General features: G+C 30.9%; 1 protein-coding gene across 2 annotated transcripts in view; it reads right to left on the reverse strand.

Annotated features, from left to right (window-relative positions):
* The window catches only part of LOC116772342 (zinc finger homeobox protein 3), a 37,932-nt gene extending 36,087 nt beyond the window's left edge, over nt 1-1,845 (reverse strand). For both annotated transcript variants that reach the window (XM_032664496.2, XM_032664497.2), the window contains exon 1: nt 1,655-1,845. The gene's annotated coding sequence lies outside the window, so the exon portion shown is untranslated. The remainder of the gene's footprint in view (nt 1-1,654) is intronic.
* Nucleotides 1,846-15,319: the final 13,474 nt, after the last annotated feature.

Below are 15,319 nucleotides of genomic sequence, written 5' to 3' on the forward strand. Positions count from 1 at the left end.
GTCGGTGGCGCCATTGTAATTCGCACGGCTATGCGCCTACGCATCAAATGTATAGTGAAATTAAATATTGATCGTTGATATAGATCTTGGTCGTTTTGATTAATGACTGTATCTGACGAATATCATCTGACCGGTATAGATGTGATCTCGCAAGATGGCCGCCCCGTTGTGAGGGAATGCGCGAGCGCTTTGTTTGTTTTTATATGAAATTTGAATGTTTATTCTAAGAGGAAAATCCTACAACGTTGAGTCTAATTACTCCCTAACTATATGTGCTATAAAGACTTTGTTAATTTATATCAATTTCTTATAAGGATATTTAAATAACAACGTCGAATAATACTCATATATTGTCCGTTTCATAGAGAAATATCTTATGCATCATATAAAATACAATATTATAAGTGAAATATTATCAACATAATTTTATAAAAGAGTTTGAATAATAAAATATTTTAAAATATTCTAAATGTGATTATTATTTCAAATTAACAAAAACTCTGTAATAGTAATAAATATGATTTTTGATATTATTTTTAATTCACTTAAAACAAACATAATAATGTTCATGGAAATTTTTTAATAGAGACGAAACGATAAATAAAAAATTATCTTATTCGTACATCTTATTAGTTTTCACATATATTTTTTTAATTTTTACAAAAAACTACACATATAGTTACGGTTTTTTGTTATATTTTTGTAAAAAGACAATACTTTTCTTATTTTTTACATATTTTTTGTATAGACAGATTAAGAAATTAATTTGAGTGTGAAATCGAAACATTAAATGTGATAATTTCTTTCTGTGTTAAAAATTAAAAAAATATGTCAGCAATTATATTCATTTAAATAAATCCTTTTTTCGGTTTTATTATTCTATGTGGCATTTTACAATAATTGTTGATAAAACTGCATATATATATATTTTTTACCAAGGCGCTATTCATTTAAACAGTCTTTATGTTATCATCCTATTGATCAGTTAGTAAGAATTTTTGTTTTTCATCAGTGTTATGTGAATTTTATGACCGATTCTAATAGGACATCAAACTAGGAGAAAACACTGTTTTTCAAGAACACGCTTGAGGCACTGATTAAACCCGGTTTTATTTATCATGTCCAAAATAAATTTAAATTGGCGACAGCCTCAGCAGTCTGTTAGAAATCTTAAACAAACGACACGAACACACAAAGGTTACTTTTACTTGCCGCAAAAACAATTGACCTTATTTTTTTGCCAATCAATATTTGAGTGAGTTTTGTTATGTTTTTTCGTTAGCGATTTTGTAACTTGGAACGAACAACGTAATAACTGAATATTTTTGACAGAAAACTTTTTTCGCACTTGCCTCTATAGATGTTCCCAGATTCTTCAAAAATTTTTTCATATTTTTTTTTGGTGTAAGTTAAAATTCTTGAAAAACGACAATTAAAAGAATTTTCTCGTAATTATTTCCACTTATAAGACCTAAGTGTAATTGGGATATACAATTTCCAATAAGCAACACATCGCGGCGAATACGAAAGGTATAGTATATAGATTATTAAAATATTACTTTTATAGTAAAAGAGATCAATATCCATTCAAAACAAACCTAATACCAACGAGAAGTGAGATATTCGGCATATTATAATGAACATGCAAAATAACCTGTGAGCATCGCCCGCTGAACGACGCTAAACACCAATTCGTTGCATATCACGCAGTCACAAAACACTTGTCCGTTTCAAAAAAAATAATAAAAACTCAACACTCGAGTCAAAACACAGGCACGAAAACACACAAATAGAGGTACTGTTTCCCTGAGCTTGGTACGACGTGACACTGTCGACGTTCGCCGGCACACTGCGCGCCGGTGATACCCGCGCGTCTCACCCCTCGCCTCTAAAGGGGCGGGACAGAGGCGAGGCGAGCTTAATTACGCTGAGCGGGGTAAGCGAGGCAAGCGGGGTAAGCGAGGCAAGCGGGACGGCGATAGTGGGCGCGAGCTATTAGCGCGGAGAGCGGGACGTAGAGTCTTAAGCATTTTGTATAAGTAATGAGGGAAGAGCGGGCTCCGGCGGGGGACAGCGCTATGAGGAGGTGAGGGGGGTCCAGCGGTGGAGACGCATCTCCCGCCAATCTTTAATGTTGATTACGTCCGCCGCCGCCTCTGAGTCTCATTAGCGCGGCCACGCCTCGGCGTTAATTACGCGAGGTAATTGCGGATCAACGTCTTATACAATTGCTTTTTAGCCGGTCTATGTGATTCGTTATTTTTATGTAAATTATTACATTCTAATTGGATGCAGATGCATTTCAAGATTTATATCGACGGTTTGTAACCTATACAAACACTTTATAGTCACAAATATGAGAGTTATATCAGAAATACATACCCAAGTCACTAGTATTTTTATTATTTACTACTAACACACACGTACATGTTACTTATCTCCTAGCTAGTGTGTGATCATAAAAAATTCTAAACCTACAATCGACATTCTTTTATTATTTAAATTCATTCTAGTAATCAGATTTTATATTCAATTAATGATAACGTTCCTATAATGATTTTTCAATAATGTAATTCATTTTTATTTCATTTGCTATAAAACATACAAAATTTACTCATCTCAAAGAATCGTATGTTTTTAAAGGAAATAAGATGCGTTCTTTGGAATTTATAAGTTTTTAATAAAGATAAAATTGTTTTTAAATAATCACCCACATGTCACATAGAAAATAAAATAAGTGTACTGAATTCTAACATGAAATAAACAGAAAATATAAGGTGATTTAATATTCGAAACCTATTTAAAAATAAATTAACATGCTGTTTATAAATAAAAAGATGTTTGTCTTTTTATTTAAATTTGTATACAGGGTGATTATTCTATAAAAATATAAATATATGTATAGATTATTAATATTATGATTATAATTTTAGCATATGCATTAATTTTATATACTTATGTATTGGAGTGTTAAAATTTTTAAAACAGCAATTTGTAGGTATATTATTTAAAAATTTAAGCAATTTTGATTACGATATTATTTTGGATTCCGTTTTACTAACTATATATAACATTAAATATTAAAAATATTTTTATGAAAAAAATATTTATCAAAATCATTATATACCTAGATATGTTTATTATATGAATATATGAATAAATCATACACGTGTTTGTTTTACAGAAAATCATTTACATTTTTAAGATGGCTTAATATAATAGCCTTTATAAGCCTTCGTGTTGGAATTTCTTTAACGCAAAGAAAAAAATACTCTTAATCTTATAAGACTTTTCTTATTTATTTCCATGTCCAAACTTAAATAATACATATTAAAAAAATATTATTAGACAAGATTTAAGGCTATTTTAAGTTTGTTCTCCTTGCTCACAATATTTAGAACGAGTGATTAGATTTTTTAAACCTAATTTTAAATAATTAACTATTACATTAAAACAAATTTGTTTGGATCAAAATGTAGAAAATATTTCAATAGGTACATATTTATATATATATATTCAATGTAGATTTAGTATGATAAGGTCTGAGAGACCAATTTAATATTTATTTGCACGAAATAACTCTCACGCTTTTAATTTTTAACCAGTGAGTATTTCTATTTATACCAAACGTATTTCATTGAAATATAGAATAAAAAAAAATGGGGTATGAAATTGATATTTTATATAACATATTTAAATAAAGTACCTAATTATATTATAATAATATTTTAAATGTTTGCCTGCTTGATATAAGTAATGCATTGGTATTGAAATTTAAGGACACTAAATATAATTAAGTATTATTAAATATGTGAGATCTATATATTTTTATGCAAGCTAAATATGTTGTATAATAAATTTTAATTTATAAAATTGCACACGAGTCTCCGTTCTAATTAAACTCAAAAAAGTTATGAATGTTTCTCCCTTGAAATATTCCTATCCAAATACCTATTCGAAATGATTAAAAAAATAAATAAATCTAAGCGTGAATAATTTGCACAATAAATAATGGACTTGGTATTAAGAGCGCATTGCGTTAATTCCTCGTGCGATTTTTTTATTTACCTTGACTAATATAAAACGGTTTACGAAAAAACTGCAACATTATATAATATCAAAATGAATTTTATGTAAAATCATTATAACGATTCTGTTGTAAGCCTAAAACGTCTAGCTAGACGTTTGTAGACCGCGACTTCGTCCGGAAGGGCTAGATATTTTTTTATTAATTTTATACATTGTTTTAAATCAAACATATTTTACGTCACTTATCACATAAAATATCTGCCATTGAAAATTCTCTCGAAATCGGCCGAGCCGTTCAAGATATAAGCCGCAATAATCAGATTGAAAAAAATTTTAATAACCTCATTTTTGTATATGTATTTAAAAAGAGAGTATTTTTTTATTACAAAGAGAGACTCGTCGATTTTATTTATATTTCAATACCTTTAATATTAACCCTTATATATAAAGTTTCTTTATTTCGTTACTAAAAATATGTTTCAAAACAGATGTTATGCTGATATTACGTTAAGTTATTTCATCAATTATATGAAGACTATTTATAGAATACATAAGCATTTAAAATCTATTCAGTAACTCCTTATATATATGAGATATATATTAGCCATTTTTAATTTTGTCGCGTTCGATAAAAATATTATATACGCCTTATATAATATCAAGTACGTTGTTTAAATATAATTATATTTATATATATATTTTTATTCTATTTTTATATAAAGCGATTTGGATTTCAGAGCCTTTATTTTCTATTTGGGTCCCCGATTTTCGATTGGTTTTTGTTTTCGCCTAAAGCTGAATATGCAGTTAAAATATAGCCAAATAAATTAAGTACTTTGTACAATAACTTGTAAATATATAATATTAAATTTATCGAGTTTGAAAGTTTTTTTTTGTATGAATATCATTTTAATATTTATATATCATATAAATGAAATAAGATTTGTTTAAAAAAAGAGGTTTTATATTTTTTATTTTAATTTAAATTATACGAGTTCACGTTGACCTGTGCCTATTCACGGCCATTGACCCAAGCAACCCCTGACCTTGGCGTATCGTAAACTGTAGCGAGTGATGTAACCGTGTACTAGCATCGGTACCATAACGTAAATATGACCTTAAGTTAATAAAACAAACCTCCGGAACAAAGTTAATAAGGAAAAACAAATTAAACAAATGCTATGCGACCAAATCCACAAGGTCGTTGAAGATTGAAAAATTTCATAGTTTATTAAAGCGAGGTTAAATCTTTTATCATATTATAATTGAATACAAACATGTCATAAAAACGGGTTTAATATGTGGTTAGAGGTCAACATAATTGTGACATCGGCATTGCTTACATCTCTAAAAGATCTTTAGAAAAATCTGAAATTAGATTTAGAAAAATTATACATGTTTGTCTCTCTGAAGCCACTTAATGGTTTATATTTGTTATTTTAAAAGTTAATCAAAGCATAAAATCAGGTCATAAAAATAAACGCATGTTTATACAGACAAGTGTCTCTCCTTTTGAAAGCCTCTTGTACCGCCCCCTCTACGATAATTGCAAAACTATTATCCCCAGTAATGAACATCTTCAACAAAAGGAAAACTTGAGAAAACTCCCCCTAGGAACGTATGTGAAATGAAAATAAACTTAGACACGAACCTCTTGATAACATGTGCTGCCATCTCTTAGCGAATAGACGAGTTGCTTTTATTCCTTATTTTTATGAGTGAATCGTTACATTATACCAGTTATTGCTATGATCATCTACTTTAAGCGGTGTCGTAGCGATGGTATCTTATTTTCAATCGCTTTACTTGAACGTTTGATGAATTTACCTGTAACAGAAAAATACAATGTTTAAGTAACAAGTTGTCTTTTTTTCCTATTATATATAATCAATCTACATAGCAAGGACTCGTTGCTTAGATAGTAATGTACATAAGACTCAGTGTATATTAAATTTGTTATGATTTTTCATAAACTAATAAATATGACTTTGATGTATGTCAAAAAACGCAATTTAAAATATTCTGGAAAGGGTGACGGAGCTCGCATTTGCGAGCGATATTCGATATCGTTTGGGTGACATTTTCGCAAAATCGATAGCACCCCTCATTGGTAGCGAAATGATTGAACATCCTTATCGCGACATTTTTCTAATGGCGCTCGTGTTTGAGACCCTTTTTCTCTTTTAGGGAGATTACACAATCGTGTCATATGTCGCACATTTACATAGTGAGATCTTATACATATACCGTCAACTTGTATACCCTACATTTTTCCATCCAATGTACGCCTACTGATTCCAGAAATTGGTTTTCAAATTATAAATAGGAATCTATGTGGGTAGAAACAGTCCTATTTAATATAAGGACGTAAGCACAAAACACAATCAAATTTCAATATTATTATAATGTTTGGTACCGTTCCATATTATAGTGTGTAATCACCCTAAGACCCCTTTTCTTTTTACATGTCGCAAGCTAACGACAATACGAAATCAATACCAACACCATCGATGCGAAAATCGTGAATAGCGATTGACGCACACATGTGTAATACTTGTTGGTGTGTGAGCACAAATAATATGCAAGCTTCGATGTGAGGCAAAGACTTTTGTAGGGAGTCCATGCGTTATGGGCCCGTAGGTCATAAATTTTGACTTATGTTGACATTAATATTCTGTATGTATAATTTTAAACGCTCTCTCTTTCAAATATCCTCTTTTGTGTCAAAATTAAATTTAGAAAAAGGTTTTCTACAAATCAACTGTACCAAATTTTACAAGACACTATTTTGTTTATATATTAACAATTACTAAGGATGACTAAGTTTAGAACCCACAATATTAGACACCATAAAGACATAGAAAAGAAAAGGGCTAACGGTATACAATTGTTGTATTTTGTAAATAGACCAAATTCCCAAATTTTACCATAGCATTGTCACCCTAAAATTGGTAAAAAGAAAACGCATTAACACATATAGATGAGACACACACAAGCATCCTATACGCACACACGCGTACACTCACCCATCTTCCTCCTTTAAAACCTCCCCTCCCAAGAGGCTTTTGATAAGGAAATGCAGACATTTCAAGAAAAGCTAAGTATCGAATAAGCATTCAGACGTAGAGTGGTGGTATTTAGGATAGGATGTTATAATCTACGCGTGGGCTCGTTCGAGTTTTATTCAACTGGGCCTCGAAATCTTTTATTCGGTCGCGTTATCCGGAGATGAATTTAATATTAGTCGATATATTTATAGTATTTGAATATTTAAAATATTTCTATATAAATGGTATGAAATGCTAAAATGTTAGAAATTTTTAGTATTTTATTGATTAATGATGTTTCATAGTATAATAAAATCAAAGCTTAAAATGAATCTCTTAAATATAAAGTGAAGAACACGAGCTCCCCTAATTTCGAAGTGGTTTACATTCCACTGGAAAGCTGTAAACTCGGTGAGATTTGCTAATAATCAACTTCCCCTACTAATTAAAAGCCGCTTTTAATTGCTTGAAAGCTCCACCTGTTGCTTGCTTTTGTCTCGCTTCGATGTCACCCTTCCTTTTCACTCGGAGGCTGTGGAACGTCCCGTATCCGGATACCAGGGTATAATTGTCAGAAAATTCAATTTTGAAACGGCCTAATTGAAGCCAAATGAAATTCTCGCCAACGCCCCCGTTTCTTTGTTCAAAATATACAGCCCGTGCCATAATTGCTTGATGAAATAATGAATTAATTATATTTACATTTGAAAAAGATACAGAATTTTCATTTTTATTTTAGAATCGATGTCGCTTTGATAACTTTTTCCCAAAAAAAAAAAAAATTCAATTTCGTACGACCGTACAACGCCGTCGGTCAAACAGAAAGATGAATATATATAATTTATTTTTAATTATGTGAGTTAGCGTGTATGGTATTAAAATTGTAGCAATCTATCACAATGTTCCAGGCATCGACGTAATCAAAACACCACTTATGCTTATAATAGCACAAAATTGCTCTCAACCATCGCCGGAACGGAATTATCGGCCCATTATCAAATGGAACCCCTTTCTTTAATTACAAACACATAATGTTTGTTTGTCCGTCATTACAGTAATAACAGCTAGCCTCAATTTGAGATACAGAAATGATTAAAGTTGATTTGTTGTAATTTAATATCATATAGTACGATTAATTACAACACTTGTCTTCCTGGTACGTCTCATGGCCCAATGAAGAACATTATAAAATGTAACTTCATTATACAATCATTTCACTAATTTGCTTGATATCAATTGGGTATTTTCCATACTAAATACATAAAATTTATCTGTTAATGAAGTCCTATAAAATGGAAGTCAGAATTACATTGTCTCTGTTAATTAATTATTGATTTAGTATAGAGCGGAGTCGGACCGGTCCTGCTGCGTCCATCGAAAATTAAAGATTAACATAAAAATTTTAATTGCCTCATCGTCTTTATGAAAATCAACCAGCTGATAGTTTTGTCATAATTTAGTCTCTATGTGGATACGAATAGGGTCATGCGACATCGCAACAATGTTGCGAGTGACCAGTATTCAAATATTAATTATTTTATTTATTACCAAAGCGAGAATTAAAGTTTGATTAGTTTTAAATTCTAAATTGTTTTATTGATATTTGCATTGTAAATAATGATTTGAGTCATAAAAAAAACAAGATGTTGTAATAAGAAGAACAAACAGGCGGATTCTTAGGAACTATATTTAATTCCTAGCACTGGTTAGTCTTCATTGAGGTATTTTAAATATCGTTTGCTACGGATACTTCGCAGAAATGTAAACATTTTATAGTTGCAGATGTATGTTTGTACGTCAATAATATAGAAGATAATTATGATTATTAATTAATTTTTAACAGGTTTGGAGTGGCAAATTAAATTTGACCTACGCCACCCAACTAGGAGTGCCGGAGTATCCCGTATCTCAATAATTTATTGTCATTAAGTAATTATAATAAAATATGCTAATACTAATTTATAAAATACTGAAATCCATTATATATGTTGATCTATTCAAATTCAATTCAATACATTTACATTCGATACGGCATCATTAATTGTTATTAACAAAAGAATTAATATAAACTTGTGACAATCTTATCGTATTGTAATCAAAATTTTTGACTATATATTATATAATGTATGAACAAACAATTGCATAGTTCTGTAACGAGACGTTTATTCTCTGACGATTCGCTCGAATAATATCAAGACGCAAAATTACACGCATGAGATGACACACTACTCATTTTTTTACACCACTTAATAGCAATTGAACAGGAAAATGGCTGTAATTGATACTGTAAATAATGCGTTTACATACCTTTTGAAAGTTGATGATATTAGAGAAATATAGGCTGTTGAATTTAATAATACATTCCGTTTAAGGTGAGCGTACCTGTCAGTTAGGAAATTACGAACGGGTTTCTTGTGTACATAATGAAGTTCTAATAGTTATGTGTAGTGCATAATCAATTGTACAATAATACATAACTTTACTGCAGCGTCAACTTTTTACGAGTAAGGTGTTGATTTCAAAGAATGTTTTGTATTCTATATGATCCGGTATTTTTTTCTCGTCTGTTTATTGATATGCGAAAACCAGCAGCTGCATCCGATAATCCTTTATCTAAGGCGATGTTTATGTTTATTTACGTCTCGTTATACCATCACAAATAAAATAAAGCGTTTATTAGAATTCGCGTTTTGGTTAGCCTGCGGATTGGCCATTGTTTCTGTGCTGCTATCAATCACCTATAGTTCGGGAATGGGCTCAGACGACAGGGGCTCCGGCGGGGGTCAGCGGGGCTCGGGGGTCGGGGGGCAGGGGATGGGACTTAAGAATAACGGTTATTGAAATGAGACGGCTCCCGCTTTTTTCCCGAATTTAAATTTTGATAAGGCAAGTCAATGTTTTGCTCTAACTCTGGTTTGGGATCGGTTTGTGAAGTTCCTTTTTTCGTTTCACCGTCTGTTCCCCGTGATGAAGCTAGATTTATTTTCTTCAAGTGGTCAGATAAATGATTATTCATTATGGCCTTTTAACGCCTTGAATTATTTTGGTTTTTGATATGGTAAAACATTGCTGTGGAGTTGGAAATTGAAAAATAAATAATATAACTAAAAATCAGACCTTTATAGTTCAGATCCTAGATATAGATTAATACGGTCTGTTTGTATTTTGTTTTGCCGTTATCTTATTTTAATTCACTTTACACCGGTAAAAGCGTCTCAACACAATTTCAAATATTCGGTTATTCCGTTTTTGCCGTGGACCGACAACGCCGCTTGAATACGTTATACGAACTTGAATAAAAACTGTATTAACATGCATCCAAAATACAGAAACGTCGTTTTTTTTTTGTTATGTAAAATTTTAAATTCGGTCCTTAAATTGTTGCTCAGATATGTACGGGACACTCATTGACACCTACGCTTATATTCGGTGTTCAAATATCCTATTATTCCGAGCGTCTCATCGATATTCATGGATCGAGAGAGTTGTAAAATGTAATAAAACACCATTTTTATATCTCGTGTTTAGACAGTGCTCGAGAGGTGATAAGAAAACCTGTAGTCGATACTGGGGGACCGGATATCGGTCGCCATTCACAAAAAATTACACACTCACATAGACAGCGGTCTGTGTGTGTGCGTGTGTGAGTGTATATGAACACTCGCTCCGGTCACCTCGACTCATTCATAAAGTTTAGCTTTTACAAAGAAATGTGGAGTAACATAGATTAAGTTGCACTTCATAGTCTACCAGAGCCGCATATTTTTTAATTTATTTTCATTAGCCTTATATAAATTATGACTCGTTTCTTATGTATTATTAAAATTAAATGTGTGTCTCTAATAATTTTTAAAGTTGTAAATTAAAGGAATGTTTAATTTAGTATTTTATGTTTATATAATGCAGGATTCGGTATTAATATAATTTATAAATAATTTATTACAATCGTTAAAATGCAATGTTTCTTTTTATCTCACGCCAATTTTATTAAGAGACAATAAAAATGGGTGAGTTTTAGTCGAAGATTTTAGTTGAACGAATAAGTGGCACAGTTACCTGTTTAATGGCTGAGATCAGGTTGCTTTTTTAAAATCGCGATAATCTCATTTTCGTTTTATGGCATACACCGAGCCAAATGCACCATCTTTTCACCAGAATTCAAGTCATTGAAATCTCAGTCTTTCTCCTCAGCGTTAAAGAATGTAACATCATGTACACTTTCATTTATAATAATGTGGATGCACAAACAATTTTGATGTCAAATGATGTCATTTTAAGCCGGCCGTAAAATTTCGCTGTAAAATGTTATGTCCCTCGATTTCTTTTACTCATATCTTTGTAACTGTAAATTTGTTTCATTCATATTTGCACTTAGCCTAAAATACCAGAACCATGTTGGTACCACACCCATACAGAATACTTTATAAAGATACAGTGACTCACTGAAGATTAATCTAGTGTCATAAAACGTCTGTGTTGTCTTTATAGTTCCGTTCTATTTCATCGATATCGAGACTTGTTCTTTAAAACGTCACGCAAGTGTTAATTAATTCGTATGTAGGCGTGATACGCCATTATCGATAGAATTATGTGGTAGCCCATCACTTTATTGCCGCTGTTTGACTTGTCACAAATATGATGGAAAAGGATTGTTCGAAAATCTCCGTTAGACTTAAAACGTGTTTCATGTGTTAAGCCATAGAGTTCAAAATCAAATAGCTGTATAACTAATTTAATATTGATATTAACACGATATAGCATATATTTAATGTAAATTTAAAAATGGTTACATAAAACAGCAGCAAAGCTTTCTCCGTGGATATGCTACAAGGTTGCTTAAAATAAAATTAATCATTAAAATCAAGGTGACATTACGACGACTAAATTGTCGCATTCCCTTAAGACACTAAACTTTTACGGGTAGTAAATGTTTCATTTAGCTGAGTTACGAAGGTAAACCTTTCGTTGATATATAAACAACTTCCACTGTTGTCGACAGATATTTGTTTCATTGTTTTTAACGTTAAACAATGTATGAAATTGTTACATGAATTTTTGTTATGTGATTGTGACTCTGTACACAATAAACGAATTACATACACAAGTCATTACAAACATGAAAATGATACAAACCTAATTTATGTAATTTTTTATCTAACGTAGTTTATTCATTACGTAAAATTTTCTTAAATTTCTTGATTTGTTTGTTATAAACGAATGCTAAACAAACAGTGAGGACTACCATAAAGTTGTTCGATGTCAGTATGCCCCGAGCATTGTGCTTATTACTTATAATAACACAAATATAGGCAGATATCCCAATATTCTATAAATATCTATTTACTTTGGAACCTAAGTCTTTCGCGAGTATACATTTAAATAAACTAATATTTTCGGATTACTACGCGTAATTTGTTATAAAAAAAAATAAATTCATTTAATTTGAAACCTGATTCTGTATATCACAGTCGAATGCTGTTTGTACCCAAAAAATTCAATCTTTGTCATTTATTTTAATTTAAATTTGTGTATACTTTTTTGCAATTTTATTTTAGTATGCAATTGAAAAAATCGTTATAGAAAGTAATAGTTTTTTTAGTTAAGACATTGAGATTAAGACATTAAAGCAATGTTCTGAGCAAATCGTCGGTATAAGACAAAGTTGTAAACACTCTTAACAAGAAACCGTTCTGCTAGAAAATAAATAAATATAACAGCGAGTAAGTTAAAAATTATAAAAATAATTAAACTAAAATGTATTTTATTACACATTTCTAGATCAAACACCTAACAATATAACATTCTATTTCTTGTAATTTATGATCGAAAAACAAGTTTAAAGGAATTCTTTATTTTATATACAGTACGTATGTTTTTGCTACTTCTGTATCCTTATCTATAAACGTTCAAATAATAAGTATATTTTGTTTAAGCTAAGATATATTCATCGCAGAATCGCCCTGTAGACATGCGCTAGCGATCTACAAATTACAATCAACACGACGGACATGTTCGCACGTGAACCAAGCTATCAATTTAAACTATATATAAATAAATGTTTATTTTATATGCAAGTAATTTCTCTATTAAACACCCACACAGTCCAAATACATTATCGGTTCTCAATTTACACAGCACAGGAATGTCTTATTACGGTTCTGATTTATATATCGGTTACATTATGTCTTTATAAATAGTTATATTAAAATGAACAACATAATGTATATTATTTTGAATGAAATTCGATAATTTTGAACGGAACGTAAGAAAAATAAATTTTATTTAAGGATCACCATAAAAATCTCGTTTCGTTTATTAAATTAGGTTTATTGTTATATTTTTTCATATGGAAATAAGTAGGCGAGTTGAACGACCTTACGTATTATCATACCCATGAAGATGGTTATTACCAATCACGGTGAGGTGAGATCACTTTATTTACAAACGCAATGATATTATTTTACACCTTTTTATAAGTTATTTGTTTTATTTTTATGCAAAATGTCCTATTAATTTATGAGTCTTTGGTTGAGAAAATAATACCGAGATATTTATGTATATTTGATATTTGGTGCGTGATGTCAACGATCCTTGTTTATCAATGGCCAGAGTAAAAAAAATATACATGTTTTAAATAAAAATGCTAAAAAAAGACATTTTTATTTGTCTCGTTTTAATATGAATAATAATTTTGTTAAACCATATCATCAATTAAAAGAGGCTAGTATTAAAAAAAATACATTTCTAGATATGAGAATAGCTATAAAAACTTTATATAAACTATTATTTCTATATAATCAGAATAAAAGCAGGACAATTTTATTTGTTCATAATGAAATATTACAGAGCACATCAGGAATGGGACACAATGAATGCATCAGAGGTGTCCACTGGAACAAGACCGTGTCCAGACATCGCTCAACCTTACGGCTATTCTAATATCTTCACTATTTTACTGCTTGAAGCGATTTTTCCGCTAATATATTCAATTATCCAACTCGATTGCTTGATAATTTACTTAAGCGGTATGCTAATTCTAAAAACGGGCTGAAGCTGCTAGAATTTCACTGGATCATGATGAATGGCGGTGGTATCTTTAATCTTATTTAATAAGCGATCGTTTTTTTATTATCTTCCTAGACAGTTTTTGTTATGATAAGTTTTTATAATGAGAATCTTTCAGATAAGATTTACATACTGAAGCACTACAGCGCTAGAATTCCAGAGGTATAACAGCTGATTTACAATCGAGATCGGTCTGTCGATCCGTGGCTGCGCCTACGCACATCGCTATTATAGTTAGCACTACACGTATTATTTATGGTAAGAAGCTTTATGGATTATGGAGATCGAGTGTCAACAATGATCATATTTTAAGGATTTAGAAGCACTTTTATTTTTGTTTTGTTATTAAAATATATGAACTTGATTGTTGTTAATGTAAACTTTTTGATTGTGAACTTATTTTCATTATATAATCTACTGTTGTGTAATCTTGTTTGTATTCATTGTGGGGAATATCAAATGGATATGAAAACTTTAATAATGTTATGTGAATGTATCTAAACAACGTTATTTCTTCGTTGTAACTTTTCTGCAAACAGATGGCTAAATCTTTGATTACATTTGCTTCTTTGCTTATGAATACCGTAACGTACTGATTATAATTGCGCGGACAAGACGATCTGATTTGCGTGACCAATGAAGACTGTAATGATGCGTCCACTACTACCTACAACTGGTAATGAAATTAAATGCATGCATACATCAAAAAGTGAATAGCACATTGCACGTTATGCATAACGTGGGGCAAGTCAATGCCATAGCGATCGTTCGATGAAATATGAACCGCTCTTTACATTTTGTTGTTGGTACAAGCTGTATTGGATGTACACTTTCGCACTTAATCGAGAAATATGGCTTGTGCCTTTATGCTTTTATTTATTGCATTCGGCTATACAGCAAGGGATTAAGAAGTGAGATTCGTATTACACTCATTAGTATCTCATTGATTACGAATAACGTTGTCGCGAGTATCAAAATATATGATAAAAAAATATTTAATTATTTTGTGAATAATACAATCTACTACATTAATAGGAAGGCGAACGTTTCCTGGTAAAGGATTAAGTTGTTTGCATGAAAATAAAGTGTCCCAAATAGTGTAGACGGGCAAACACCGACCGGAACAGACATGGGAATGAAAAACTTTGCGTGATCCACAACATGCTTCATTAAATTAA

This window comes from Danaus plexippus, chromosome 12 (genome assembly GCF_018135715.1).
Source record: "Danaus plexippus chromosome 12, MEX_DaPlex, whole genome shotgun sequence".
Taxonomy (NCBI): domain Eukaryota; kingdom Metazoa; phylum Arthropoda; class Insecta; order Lepidoptera; family Nymphalidae; genus Danaus; species Danaus plexippus.